General features: G+C 49.7%; 1 protein-coding gene across 13 annotated transcripts in view; it reads right to left on the bottom strand.

Moving 5' to 3' along the window:
- The window catches only part of CASZ1 (castor zinc finger 1), a 186115-nt gene that overhangs the window by 149731 nt on the left and 21915 nt on the right, over positions 1-14469 (bottom strand). For 5 of the 13 annotated variants that reach the window (XM_074558340.1, XM_074558330.1, XM_074558337.1 and 2 more), the window contains exon 2: positions 3094-3237. The exons of the other annotated variants lie outside the window; for them this stretch is intronic. The gene's annotated coding sequence lies outside the window, so the exon portion shown is untranslated. The remainder of the gene's footprint in view (positions 1-3093; positions 3238-14469) is intronic. 13 annotated transcript variants of the gene reach the window in all.

Below are 14469 nucleotides of genomic sequence, written 5' to 3' on the forward strand. Positions count from 1 at the left end.
TCCTGAAGAGCTGAGCTAGCCCATATGGCAGGCAATATGTTAACAATATGGATCAGCTGCTCGTCAGGGCCTGAGCAGATGGATGTGACAACCCTGTTCTTACCCAGACAGGCTTTTAACATCTTCCCTCCCCTCAGCTCAGCCCTGCCCGAGGAGCTGCGCCTGGGAACGGCTGCCTGCAGCCTACCTGAGCCGTGGGGCCACAGGTCAGGACAAGCAGCCTGGAAATGCCTGCCTGGCTGTCCCTGGATGGAGGCGAGCAGGGCAGAACCCCATTCAGGGCTGGCAGGAACCGGGCCAAGCGCTGATCCAAGGATAGGGCGCTGCAAACGGAAAGGCCTCGCTGTAAGATACGTGCTATTAACTCCCAAGCAATACAGGAGATACTGTATTCAGATATATGTATATGGCATGTTACCACCAGATGCCACACTTTACAGTCTAGACGGAGTTTTGTAACTGCCTGGGAAAAACTTCTCTCACAGAACATGTAATACATAAATAGATGTGTATTTTAATGGGCAAGTTAAACTCCTCCTGGCAAAGGTAGGCAGGTCGATTTCATACACAGGTGGGTAAATTTCCACAATGATTTTGCAAGGCTGTTTCATATTCCCCAGCCCAGGATCTGAGCCATCAGGGCTGGTTGGGCTGGCCCAGCTGCACTTCTGTGGAAGGCAGTGTTCCCATCTCATCCCCTTTGCAGCAATCCCAAAGATCCTAGCAAAAATAACTCTATCAGTCCAAGCTAACCCACAAATTTAGCTTTACTTTAGGATTTAAATTGGGGAGGGGGGATATTTTGCAAATTCAAACAGACAGAGCAGATATTTCTAATCCCTTTCCTACACTTTTTTTTAGCTTCCCTCCCCCCGCATAAAAGTCTACCTTCATTAACTGAACACGAAAACTCCCTCCAACCCTTATAGCTCTAGGACTAAACAGTCAGCTTGTGCTTATAAACAGTGAAAAAGCAATCACAGCCTAGGGATGGGCTCTGGAGAACGTGCAAACAGCCTCTGTAGCCCAAAGTAAATTGAGCTTGTTTTGAAAGTAGAAGCCATACAACTTGCTCTAGGGCAGAAGACTGGAACACAGGGATTTCTAGTCCAGAGCATGAGAGATCACAAAGCCACATGCCTGAAAGGCTAAATGCATCTTCTTCACTGCAGTGATGTTTGTAGAACTACGGGGACCTCAGAAAACAGCTGGAGTCCAGGGAAATATTTCTGTTGTCACTAATGAGCTCCCATCCCTCAGGAAGCAGCCCCTGAGGGACACTCAGCAATGCACCCAGTAGATGCTGGGAGGAGACAAATGTGGAAAAGGATAACTGATTTGCAAGAGCCTGAACCACAAGGATCACTTCAGCATTTAAAGAATTCCTGACCTATCAGTCTCCTTCTCTTACTTTATTGTCTCAGAGGTTCTGCTCATCCCAGGTCCAGATCAGATGGACAACACAGGGTTTTCAATATCAGGAGCTGCACAAGCAGAAACCTGTGATTGGGGTCACAGGAAAAGCTCCTTGGTGATGAAAAAAATCACCTAGAACCCATGAGGCAGCTTCCTCACCACAGTTTATTTCCCCCAGGATGTTGGACCTCTCTGGAGAGGCACATGAGGGTGTTTGGTGGAAAATTCACCTGCTGCAGTCAAACCTCAGAATTTGTGTCTTATTTGGTAAAACCTCAAGGCTCTTCATGTTCCTTTACCTTATTCCCTCAGGCAGAGCTCCTATTTGGGAAGCTCTCTTGCCTCTGGAGGCCTGGGAAGGCATTGCTCTAAAAGGGGACACATGCACCAGAGCAGCTCACACAGGGATGAAGGCCAGAGTTTGCTACATTAACAGTTCAAAACCAGGCTTTCCAAATAAAGCCTGCCAGACCCCGGAGGTGTTTCAGAACTAGGAAGGTGTGGGAAGGCACAGCTCACCCCTATCCCATCCTGAAGCACGCTCTTTTCTGGCAGACTTACTGAAAGCACTCAGCTCTGTAGGCTCTGAACTACGACCTACTGAGCCTAAGAGTATCATGGCTGTTGCTCTTTCAGGTGGGGCTAGGGCACTTAGAACCAGAGTAAATTCCTCTGTGCCACACACAGCCAGCAATGGAGAGGGAGTGCTGGAGGCCCAGACCAACATCTGAGCCCTGTGAATATTCTCATCTCCCCTCTTGCTCAACCAACGCAGTCCCCCTACCTCTCTACCTGGACCCTTCCAGCTCAGGTCCCCGCTGCACCCATGGCTCACAACAGCTCTGCACACACTGCTGTGCCCAGGTATCGCTGATGACACGGCGGCAAAAAATAGAGGAAGATGATGATACAGAATCCCCTCAGGCACTTCAGCTGCTGATCTTCATTCATTCAGGCATCATCAGCCTTTAATGATGTCAGCAAAGTATGGAGATAGCCCCTGACAATACCTCTGTGCCCTACAGAGCACATGTGCTGTCACAAAAAGGCCAGACCCAGCGAGGATCCTCAGCCCCTTATACCTGCAGCAGTGTCACCAGGCACCTCCCAAATCCCCAGCCCACTGAGAAGAAATACATTATCCCACTGTTGTGTCATACCTTTCTTTGCAGAGAAGCTGTGATGGCAGCCAAGCAGAGAAGAAAGTAAAACAACTTTTAGAAACAGAGTCCCACCCCCTCACGTCTGCTCTGAGTTACCCACCGTGACCACAGACATCCTCAAACTCCTTTTGTGGAACAAGTCAATCAGAAACTGTCCCACACAACACTTACCCGGGGGACTCCCGTGCGTACTCCTGAGCCAACTGCTAATGCTGCACAGCAGCTCATTAGGAAGAGGGAGGTGAGGAGAAAGAGCTGCTCAAACCAGCTGTGTCAGCTGGGTGTCTGTACAGAGGTGGGCACTGATGGCTAAACCCAGTCCTACGTGTAAGCCAGCCCAAACCAACATCCCACCATGCATTCACCACCTAAGCCACTGACTTCCCACTCACTGCTCTTTCAAACTTCACAGGCTAGAGATTTCCCAGGAACTGGAATGAAAACTCTGGAGAGCCAAAATCACTCACTCCAGTCCTACTTCAGAGAGGTTTGACCACAGAACAAAAGCTAGTACCTTGCATTGAGAAGTCACAGGCTTGAAGGTCCATTCCAGTGTACAAAGCCAGGACAGAAGTCAGGTTCTTTGTTTTGGAGGTGGTCTCAGGTGAAGACAGTGTGAACTAGATGGCCTCCCTTCACTTGGTGAAGTCTCTTTTCCCTGAGGAGAGTTTCAAAAGGAAATGAATATTCCCTAGTGAGCAGTACCAAAGCTCGGGTGAATCACGAGCACAAGCAGTGACGCCAGCCTCAAACGCTGCAGCCACCCACAGCCCTGAGCCCTTGGTCACACACAGCAGGGCAGCCAGGCAAGGCTCTCCATGCCCTCCTGAACACGCTGCATCTCCACCTCCTTGCCTGCCACGCGTGGAGCTGGCAACTCCAAAGCCAAGGTACAAACCACCCGGACTATCGGCTGGGCCACACGCTCCAACTTTCCCCAGGAAAAAACCAGGTCAGCCAGTGGCAGAAGCAGCCTATGGCACTAAGCCACTTACAGCAAAGCACTTCCACCTGTAGCCCGTTCAGCCTTGCTGCCCACGTCAGCTGTGCTGCCATCCCTCCTCTGGGGGGGATCCACCAGCACAAACTCCTTGTCCACCCCCACACCAAATCTCATGCCCAAAAATGTTACACATACAACCAGATGAGACAAAGGAGAATTATTATTTGCAGTTTAGCGAGGCCCACAGTAATTAAGGGACTTGTCAAAGCTCACTCGGTAAATCTGAGGCAGAACTGGGAACTGCAGCTAAATCTCTCAAATTTTGGTTTAAGAGCTGGACTGCAAAAGTCCTGTGCTCCCTGGCTGTTATACTGCTACCTTTGCAACAGGTTTCACCCTTCTCCTTGCTCTCCCTAGACAGTTAAGACAATTCCCTTCTACTCCTGCATTGAAGGAAGTGAACAAATGCACAGATTAAAATAAAAGAACTTTTACCTTACTTCCAAAATTATAAAATGTCTTAGCTCCAACCTTTGTCAGAAGCTCAGAAGCTTCAGGCGCTTCTATGAGGTGGGATTTGTAGACTGGAGGGTTCTGTTGTTGGGAGTTTTTTTAAATTTCCATCAGACAATAATAAAAGAAGCAAAACAAAAGAGGGCTGTTGAGATCAACTTGTGATAGGTGTCTGGCCAAAGAAAATGGAGCCAAAGAAGTCAGAACCCTGCAACCAGCAACCTTTGTGTCAATTTAAGCAAATATTGTGGCGTTTCCATGGCAATTCCTGTTTTGAATATCCACTACACTCACTTTTTAAAGGGCTTTTCCTGTTTGTGTTTCAACTTCAAAACCTGTAAATATTTTCAGCCTTAACACATCCCGACCTCCCCCAGCTTCTGAAATGAGATATTATCAATGCTCTGTCATGAGGTCTGCTGCCTGCAGTACCCCAAAGCTGTGACAATTCATGGCAAAGGGTGGCAGCCCAGGACAGCTGGGGACAGCAGAGCCTTGGCTGGCCCTTTGACACATTCTCGTTTCCAGCCCCCACAGCTGTAGGTACAGGAGCCCGCTCGATGCTTTTCCAAAAGCGATGAGTGAAAAGAGCTGTTGCAAACACCCAGCCCTGACAGCATCAGCCCGAGGTGAGCAGCAGCTATTCTGCCAGTCTCCTTCCACCTCACCCTGCCAGCTCCGGCTGCAATTCCTGCTGGGAATCTGCTCTTCCTGAGCCTGCTCGGGGCCAGCTGCTCACACAGCCCAGAGCTGCCCCCTGCCCTGACCCGCTCTCCTCCCTTCCCTTCCACCTCAGCTGAGCTAAGGCTGTCACTCACGCTGATTTACGGGCTGCTGCGTCATGAGCAAGTGAGAACCAAGAGTCAACTTTGTCCTCACTTGTAACCTGGCCTAGGGTGCAAATTCTGCAGCGTCCTCAGGTCCCTGATGTGCTGCCCTACTCTACCCCTGCAGGTCCCTGATGTGCTGCTCTACCCCTGCAGGTCCCTGATGTGCTGCTCCGTCCCTGCAGGTCCCTGATGTGCTGCTCCATCCCTGCAGGTCCCTGATGTGCTGCTCTACTCTACCCCTGCAGGTCCCTGATGTGCTGCTCTGTCCCTGCAGGTCCCTGATGTGCTGCTCCATCCCTGCAGGTCCCTGATGTGCTGCTCTACCCCTGCAGGTCCCTGATGTGCTGCTCTGTCCCTGCTCCACCACCACAGAGCCCACAGGGAAAGCCCTGGGGAAGGAGCCCTGCTCAGGTCCTGGTGTCACTTGTCACATCTGAGCACTAGGAGCCTGCTGTTAACCCTCTCCCCAAAGGAGAAAGAATAAAGCTGCCTCTCATCTAATGCTGGGTTGGAGGAGGAAGGGAGGCAGTCACAAAAACACCTTCAGAGCCACATTAAGGACTTTCATCCCCACGTCCCCAAGTCTGAAAGCTTCGGCCTGTCCTGCTGGAATACAGCCCTTCCAAGCAGCCATGGGAGTGCACCGGTTAACTCTGAGTTTCCTGGCTGTGATGGATTTGTGCCAGGCCTCCAATGTTAGCTTAGTGTAATTTTTGGGAAGTCAATTTCCTTTTTTTTGTGTGTGTGGTTTTTTAGGCTTTTTTGTTTTTTTTTTTTTTTTTGTGGTGATGATTTTTTTTTGTTTTTAATTTTTTGTTTGTTTTGTTGTTGTGGGGGTGGGTTTTTTGTTTTGTTTTTTGATTTTTTTTGTTCAAGGTTCTTTCCTCTTTTAAATCAAAAAGTAGGAGCATTTGAATGGGTGTCAGTATAAGGCTATCCATCCATGGGCTGTAGCTTCCCAAGAGCATTTTATAGGCACCATGGCACCTGCAGAGAACAGCCATGGAAACAAACACCAAGTGACTCCAAAGCTGTTATGCTGAATGCCCACAGAGGCAGCCTCCTGGGAGCACTTCTATCCTCACACGAGCATCACTCCTTGGTCCTGACCACCTTTCCTGCACTGCTGGGTGCTTCTGATACCACCAGCAGATGATGCACAGTGCCTGCTGTCCTGGCCAGCCTCCAGCTCAGGTAATTACATCCTACAGGAGTTTCAGCTGGATATTTTATCCCTTCTTCACTTCCGGCCCTGAGCCGCTTCAGTGGGAGTTGCTAAAACTCTTTCCAGATCCACCCCGGATGTGAGTGCGTGGAGGGAATTCTGTGCATCCCAACAGGTCCCAGGAGCCCGGTGCTTCAGCAAACAACCTCCAAAAACATGTGACAGCATACCTTATTGTGTACATCCCATAACACCCCCTCCTAAAAACAAGGTGCAGAGCAGGGAAAACAATTGCCCTACCACAGCAGGAACCAACAATTTCTGCAAACACATGTGCTTCACACTGCCCAATGGAGCATGATCTGGGACATGGACACTGCCTCCTGTGCTCTGCTGAAGCAAGAACTCTCCTCCCATCATCTCACAGGCTTGGCACAATTAGAACTTGTGGTGGCAGCGGTGTGAGGCTGCAGCCACAGCTGCTGGCCAGCCTTTGTCAGTGGCATTACGTGCTGCAAGGGATCCAGGTGATTTAGGGTGTACAGGAAAAGATGTGCCAGGCTTAGAGCAGCCATGGGAATGCGCCTGGGATCCATGACAGGCCAGGTCAGCAGGTGTCAGTGAGCAGGAAACACTGGCAGGGCGACACTCTCACCAATTCCTGACAACACAAACTGCAGGCAGAGAGCCGGGTCCACCTCCCTCCCGAGGGAGCATCTGCCATGGCCACAGCAATTCAGAGCCCTTCCAAGCTGTCCAAGACATTTGGAAATGATGTGCTGACCCACCCTCCACTCACTACAGCCCAAGAGTCCCCAGGCTTGTAAGTGGGCTCTGCCTAACCTCTGTTTTGTGCCCTCTTTGTCTTATTCTTCCAGCAGATTCTGCACCAGGTGCTCACCTGGTATAAAATCAGTACAGTTTCGGTGGCTTTAGTGAAGTCATGCCAATTTAAATGAGTTGAGGATCCGGCCCTCCAAGTTACTCGAGTTGCCAATTCTTCCTTTGGATAATCCTGAGGGTGATTTCACAGCAAGCAGCAGCACAGGCCCAGCCAGCCTGGCAGGATCAGCTGTGCTTTCCTGCCTCCCCTCTGCCCCTCCACCCTCCCTGCCCCAAGTCAGGCAGGCCCTGCTGGGAGACCCTGCTGCAACAATGCTGGACCCATCATCATTTGCTTTGTGTACTGAGTTTCCTTAATTAAAGATAGATACAGCACAGAGTAAATTACTCTGGGCTTTCAATCAGGGCTTTCTACTTGCTTTTTGCAGGAGAGTTTTTGCCTTTACAGGGATGTCATACCTTGCCAAGTATTTGGAGAGGGTGCTGGTCGCTCATCAAGCATCAAACCCCAACCAGTTTAGGTTGACTGTGAAACAGCTTGTCCTTATGAAGAAACTGAACACTGTCTTCCCCTCTCTCTACTCTCACCAGTCTCTACTCCAAGAAATGCAAAGAGCCTGGATCTGCTGAATGAGCAGCTAGGAATCCCTTCCCTCAGCCCCAGTCCCACCGGTGTCCTGCCATCCTCACCACGTCCCACGGTGAGGGAAGCAGGCGATATCAGCACAGGGAACGCGCCAAACACGCCACGGCTGCAGCAGGCACTGCATGCACAAGAACTTTACATGCTCTGCCCTCACAAGTCCTTTGCTATCCCCCCAGAGCAATTTTCTAGGCAACAGCGTGGTTGCATTCCCTTCTCTATCTCCTAATAAATATCATGCTAAGCAAGATGAGTATCTTCTTCCCAGACCAAGCAGCATGACCCACTTTCTGAATCAGGGCAGATGCAATTGGGCCCTGGAGTCCTGGACCCCTCCCAAAGCACAGAGATTTTGTAACAATTACAGCAAGAAGCAGAAGGAATAGCAAAGTAATAAGTGATCAAAGAGTGGAGTGGTGGAGTTGAAGCTGTGGGTAAGTACTGCTCCTTGCCATCCTGTGCTCTGACATTTTCCTAGGACACTGAGGCAAGAGCTGACATTCACACTACATCTCTCCTCCACTGCCTTACATTCCTCAAAAGTAACAGGTCCAATTTCAAATTCTGGCTAGTGGCTCAGGCAAGCCAACCGTTGCCCTCCCTACACATCCACTCTGATCCTTCCCCTTCTTTTTTCCCTTCTGCACGGCAGAGCAGGAATACAAGATTCCCGTTCCAGCAGTGCCAATCCCCCCTTGCACAGAAATACACACACCCACATCCTCCCCTGCCCCAGTGACAGCCGCTAACACACAGCTGTGCCCAGTGTCCAGCACTGAAACCCGGCCTGTGGGCCAACCTCCCAGTGCTCCAAGAGCTTGCAGGGGTGTCACTGCCTCTGCCCCGCTGTCCCCAAGCCTCTCATCAGCCAGAGGCTCTAGACCTGTTGTTCATAGTGGCAACCTTGAGCTGGGATCCTTTACAGGTGCAGTAAAACCAAGAGCCCCTACAGAAAGCCGATGCTTTGGGCCAAGCCCAGCCTGGCTCACTAGAGAGGAGGTGGCTGGATCCTGATCCCAGCAGGACTATTCTGTTTGGAGATGCTCCATTTTTCCACAGAACAGCTCTGTACTTTCCCAGATGTGGATGGGATCAGATTATGACCCAATGGGCATGGAAAGCAATTAAAAGGAGGTGGGTGAACGCCAGTAGCACTTTCATTACTTGAATCCACAAAGGAAACTTCCCTCCCAGGGGAGTCTCCATGGCCAAAAGTATATAGAAAATCCCATACCAACGAGGACAACGTGCCAGTGCCCAGACTGAGTCCTGGGCCATGCTCAGCCCTTGGGGCACACAAACCCACGAGCATCAGTGCCAGGGCTGCTGAGACACCCACCAGAGGGTCACTGCCCCGAAAAGCTCAGTGGGAAACTCACCTGGGAGTGTTGGAGCAGCAGCCCAGCACTCTGACACAAACAGCAAAGAGCGCTCAGAGCAGGTCTGACAGCCAGGAACGACAGCAGGGAAGGGAGCGGAGCCGCTGTCGCACCCTCGCGAGTGCAGAGCTGGCTTTGCCTTCCACGCTCTGCATTCCTCCCCTGCTCACGGCCCACCTGCTGGAACTCACCACCATCCAGCAAACAGCACACACACACACACTAACAGGGGCTCTGACCAGCACCAACAGCTGCCTTTGATGTTTGACATGGTGAGATAAAGCAAAAGTAACTTTTAAAGGATTTCCGTGACATTTTTTTCTTCCCGGTTAAGTGAAAGAATTTTAAAAAGAAACAGAAAAAGAAGACCCTTTCACCCAAACTTCAGAGATAAAAAGAGAGGGAAAAAATCTTAATCTTAATTCAAAATCCTATTTGATGTGTCGTGGCATGAAAATGTTTTTCACTGCATTTTTTCAGTGTGATCTCATGCACCCTGCAAACGGGGTACGCCCAAAACACCAGGTATTTTATGGGACACAAACAGAACACAAACACACAATTAAAAAAAAAAAAAGGGATTGGTAAATATTTAAATTAATCTGAGCTGGCATCTGTGCAGCCTCCCCTCCCAGAGAGAGAGAGAGAGAGAGAGAGAGATATGTTTGCAGCTTTGAAAAAAATAAAAGTGAATAACATGACCTTTTCCTTCATGTTTGTTAGCTCAGTGCAGCTTGGTGAGTTGGGGCAGCCCAGGCACCTCCCAAACCAAGTCCAACAAGTGCAGCTGGGGCTTGGTCCCTGCCTGGCTCCGGGGGCTTGAGGGGACAGAGCTGGTGGGGGAATTGCTTCAACCTGTTTGCAGTCTCATGCCGTAATGCATGGGTTTTGTTGTGCTTGGTTTGGTTATTTTTTTTTTTCTTTCCAGTTTAATTGTTGGAGGCGTTTATGAAGCTGTTTGCCAAAAAACAATCGACTCCAGGGAGCCAGCTTACACAGAAAGGGTGTGCCGCCCGAGCGAGGCTGGGGAGCCATGGAAACCACCACCTTTTGCATTTGCCCAGGTGAAGCCAAAGCTCGGTGGATGTCTTGTGAAATCGGCAAGGAAGTGAAACACGTACACGCAACTGTGCATTCAGCACTCGGAATGGTGGTCCTGCCCAGCAGCACCACAATCTCCCACAAGCAAGAGAAATCATGCTTTAGGTGCTGGATCTGACCTGCAGGAGACACTGCAGGTGTGGGGGGACACCCCATTTCCCTGCAGCAGTGGAGTGTGAGGACTGTGGCACACAGCACCCCGTGTCCAGACAGAGATGAGCATTTGGGAGGGGGATGTTTGTCTTGTGGGTGGCTGGAGAGGGACCCTGGCTGCATTCTTCTCAGTCTTAGAAAAGAAAACAGAGAATTCCTCAGGAGCACTGGCTGCTGGCCTGACTGACAGAAAACAATCCAGGAACAAAGCACAGAGAAGGGATTTTACAGCCACCCAGCTCCTGTGTGTCTGCTCCAGAACTCGCCTGCTACCACTGGGAAACAGAAGAGTGCTCTTAACTGTGGTTCTTTTCCAAGGGATAACATTCATTATTCCCCACTGCCAGCTGCTGAAAGTGTGCTGATGGCATTTCAGGTTACAGGATTTCAAACACTCTTGTGGAATACAGGCAGGGAAGTGAGCAGAGGACAAAACCTTACCAAGCCAACTCCTGGACAGAGCATTGTGTGACATATGGTACAATCTGGAAAAACTGAACGGGCACAGAAAGTCCACTGGAACAAAATTCAAGGATCACCCTCAAAATCAGAACGGGCCAGAGCCAAGTGAGAAGCCAGAAGTTTCTTTGGCTGGTTTGACTTCAGCGTGCCCCACTAACAGTGGGATGATTCAATCCTGACACTTCTCTTACCTGAAGCCAAAGGTCCCTGACCACAAACCCCAACAAGAATTAGTCCCCAAACTCCATGAGTCCTGAAGAGAGAAGTATTGACCCCTCAGCACAAGAGAGATGAGGGCAATGACCTTTCCTTTGGTGCAGGGAAGGAGGGAAACCTTGCAAAGCCCATCACTACTTTTATGACTCATTGTTGGCCTCCACACATATATTTTACACTGGCTTTTTCCCATCCATTCCCTGGCCATTTTCCAGCCCATCATTCTCCCCTTTTGTTCAAGAATCCCAAAGTGGGTGCCAGACAGACACTGTCTAAGTGGAAGGTCTTTGGGGTGAGCTCCCAGAGAAGGCAGAACCTGGGGCATGGGGCAGCACTCTGCAAGAGTACCCAAATCCTCCAGGCACTGTCTGAGCTGTCCCTTGGCCGAGGCCACGGCCACTGCAGGGCCTGCTGCTCTCCAAGGGCACCTGAAAGGAACAGGGGGAGCTCCCTGAGCAGGTTCCCCCAAGGGGCACCGTGGGAAGGGCCCAGCAGATCCACAAAGCAGGAAAATGTCGGTAAGGCTTGGTGCGTCAGCCCTTCTGGCATCGACCTCCCAAACTCATTCAAATATTTCCTTTTTTTTTTTTTTTTTTAATTTAATGTTCCCTATAATTCATCTGTCCCAAAAGATAATCAATAGAGGCCGTAATGAAAATTTGAGCCATATTTTATGATCCGCTGCAGGAGAAAGGGCCACATCAGCAGGACTAGCCTTGGCTTCCAGCATCATTTCTGTGTGCATTCACCTGCTCGCTGGCCAGATTCCCCCCTCCATGCACCCAAGGCTGCTGACAGGGCCAGGCCCTCCAGGATAAACTTCCACCCTTTCCTCCAGCTTCAAACAGCTGCTGCTGGATCCGCAGTTGAAGATGTACATGAGGGGAAAAGGGAATTTCCTACAGATTGCAAAGGGCCCTGACCCCGTGGCCCTAGGGAGCCTCCAGACCATCCCTCATATTCCCAGCTCTCAAATAAGTCCTCTGACCCCCTACCAGGTCCACAGGGATGTGATGATCATGTAGCCAGATATAAAGAATCACTTAAACCCTTCACAGTAATTCCATAATCCCTGGCGCTGTCTCTCAGTCAAAAGGGGACTTTCTGCTTTCTGCTCCTCTTGTCCCAGACATGAGGGCAGTCACTAATGGGGAAAGAGGAGGGACTCCCCCAGGAACTGCCTGGGTCAAGAGCACTGCAGCCCTTCACTGACAAACCAAAGGAGCAGCTGTTCCATGAGCAGCCCCACAGCTGCAAACGAGGGATCGTGGCAAGCCCAGTACTGTCCAAATCCAGACACTGAACACCAGCAAGCACAGGAGCATGCTCCGTAGCATCACTCCAGCAAAACACTCATCTCTTCTCCCTCCTGGGTCTCAGTCCGACAAGTACATTCAAGATTTTGAATGGTTTGAAAACAAGAATCTGAAATCCCAACTTTGTTGAGCACCATAGGAAAAACAAGAAGAGAAACGCTACAGGAATCTAAAACACATTCTCATATCTACCATAAAAATCCATGTCCGGTCACTAGGACTGTACTCCTCTATATCTAGTTCCAGGGGAAGTGCAAACAAACCCAGCTACCTCTCTTTTTTCCTTTTGGGCACAAAATACTACAACTAATCCCAAATCTATCCATTTCATTACAGAATGTATTAATTTAGGAGCCCTGCTGACCTTGTTTGCCCAAGTGGGGAGTGGCACAGAGAGGCAATCATGTCTCAGTGCCACCTACACACGATGCTGTGTGTTTTTCAATCCACACTGTAAATCCCACAGCTCTCCAGAGCACCTTGATCTCTCCTCCCGGCACACAACCAGCAGGCTTGTTGGTTCTGCACAGGCACAGGGATGCAGCCAGGGCTGAAGGAAAGCAAAAGCCTTGGTCGTGTTCCCGGAACCCTTCTCCATCTCAGATTCCCAGCAGCAGGTTCCCTGTCCTCCCTTTAAAGGCTGGAGCATATTTCATTGCCTGAAGCTGCCGCATCTGCAGGGAGCCGGAGGTAACAAAACCGTCTTTGATTTGGCCAGGGGAAAAATATCAGAAGCGAAAGGCCAGAGTGAGGAATTTATAACAGCAGCTAAGGCAGCAAAAATACAAGTGCCTGACCAGAAGCTGCCCTCCTTCTCAGCATGTCATGTTTAGCTTCCCATGTGTCTTGAAGGGGCAGGATATTGCAGAGAGCCTGGCCAGAAACCACCAATTTCCTACACACACGAGCGCACTGACACCCTTGCTGGACCCCGGCACAACATCAACCTGGAGGCATAAGCTGCAATTCCAGGAAACCTCTGCTCACCCAGACGTGCAGGTGGGAATCTTGTACAACATTATTGCTCAAGACATTACTTAAAAAATGATGTAGCACCACTGTGCAGGTATAGTGATGGAAATTTACCTCCAAAGATAGAAATGCCCTCTGTCCTGGATGGACAGACTGAATCTCCACAACCAGCAGCAGCAAGAGCAACCGCTGAATATTCCCACCTTTAATTTCTCATGGAAACTTAGACATCAACCATCCTTTTTTGAAAAAGAGAACACAATAATCAAATTAATTGCTGTTTGCACTGCATAAATGAGGTGACATACTTGCAAGATGTGGTACTTAAGGACTGTGAACCCAGAGAACAGGGATAAGCAGCTTCATGCTTTAAAGTTACACTGGAAAGGAGACCGAAATCCCAAGCAGGACTGGGAAAGCACTGCCTGCCATCTCTGAAGACCTGTGTCAGCACCACACAGAGCAACTCTCCTTTTTAATCCAGCTGCCAGCACAGCAGTGACAGAGATACCTGCCTGTGAGAACTCACGGAAAAGCACGCAGGGCTGTAACATGGCTGTTGCAGTCGCTGCTAACTTGCCCCAGATTTGAACTGGTGACCCTTACTAATATCATCCAGTCCCTCGATATCCTCAGGGAGCAATCAGCCCGTTTTATTAACCCAGCCAATTTTGGAAGTGCATAGGCAGTATTCTAGTTACTTGTTACAATTATGCATTACAGGTCCATTTCACCCATATGCCCGTGCTCAGGTGAAGTGCAGCAGAGCTTTCTCCTCACACCGATGGCACGGGGAGCCCAGGGCTGAGCCAGCCCTGCTGCTCTCAGAGCACACAGCAAACTCAGTGCCTACAGACATCGCTTGCTGCAGTGACATTCCAGCCTAATACACAGCCCCAGAGATCCCCACAAACAAATCCATTTCTTAAAATTACATATTTCTACCTATTGGTCCCTGGACTGATCTAATTGCTTTTGCTAGTTCTGAAAGCCGGAGCTGTTTCACTGAAAAAAAATGAGAAAGTGCATGGGAACGCGGAGACATCCTCAGATTTCTGACATTAAATCCCCATAAGTGCAGATGTATTTGTTGCCCAGTCAAAATTCCAGCTTTACTGCATGGCATGCCACAAGGAGTTCTCTGCCCCACAGTGAAGGTGGGAAAACAAGGAGTTAAAGTAACCAGACCAAACTCAAACAGCAATTTAGCCAAAGCTGCAAGATTTCTGTCTGTGCTCTAACCACTGGGTTATCTCCTTCTTAGCTAAATAAACTTCTCAGTCTAAGGGGAAAGTGCTATTTCCACTTAATGACTAGTGTTTTGTGAGGGGGGTTAATTTATAATTTTTTGTTA

This window comes from Zonotrichia albicollis, chromosome 25, assembly GCF_047830755.1.
Source record: "Zonotrichia albicollis isolate bZonAlb1 chromosome 25, bZonAlb1.hap1, whole genome shotgun sequence".
NCBI classification, from domain to species: Eukaryota; Metazoa; Chordata; class Aves; order Passeriformes; family Passerellidae; genus Zonotrichia; species Zonotrichia albicollis.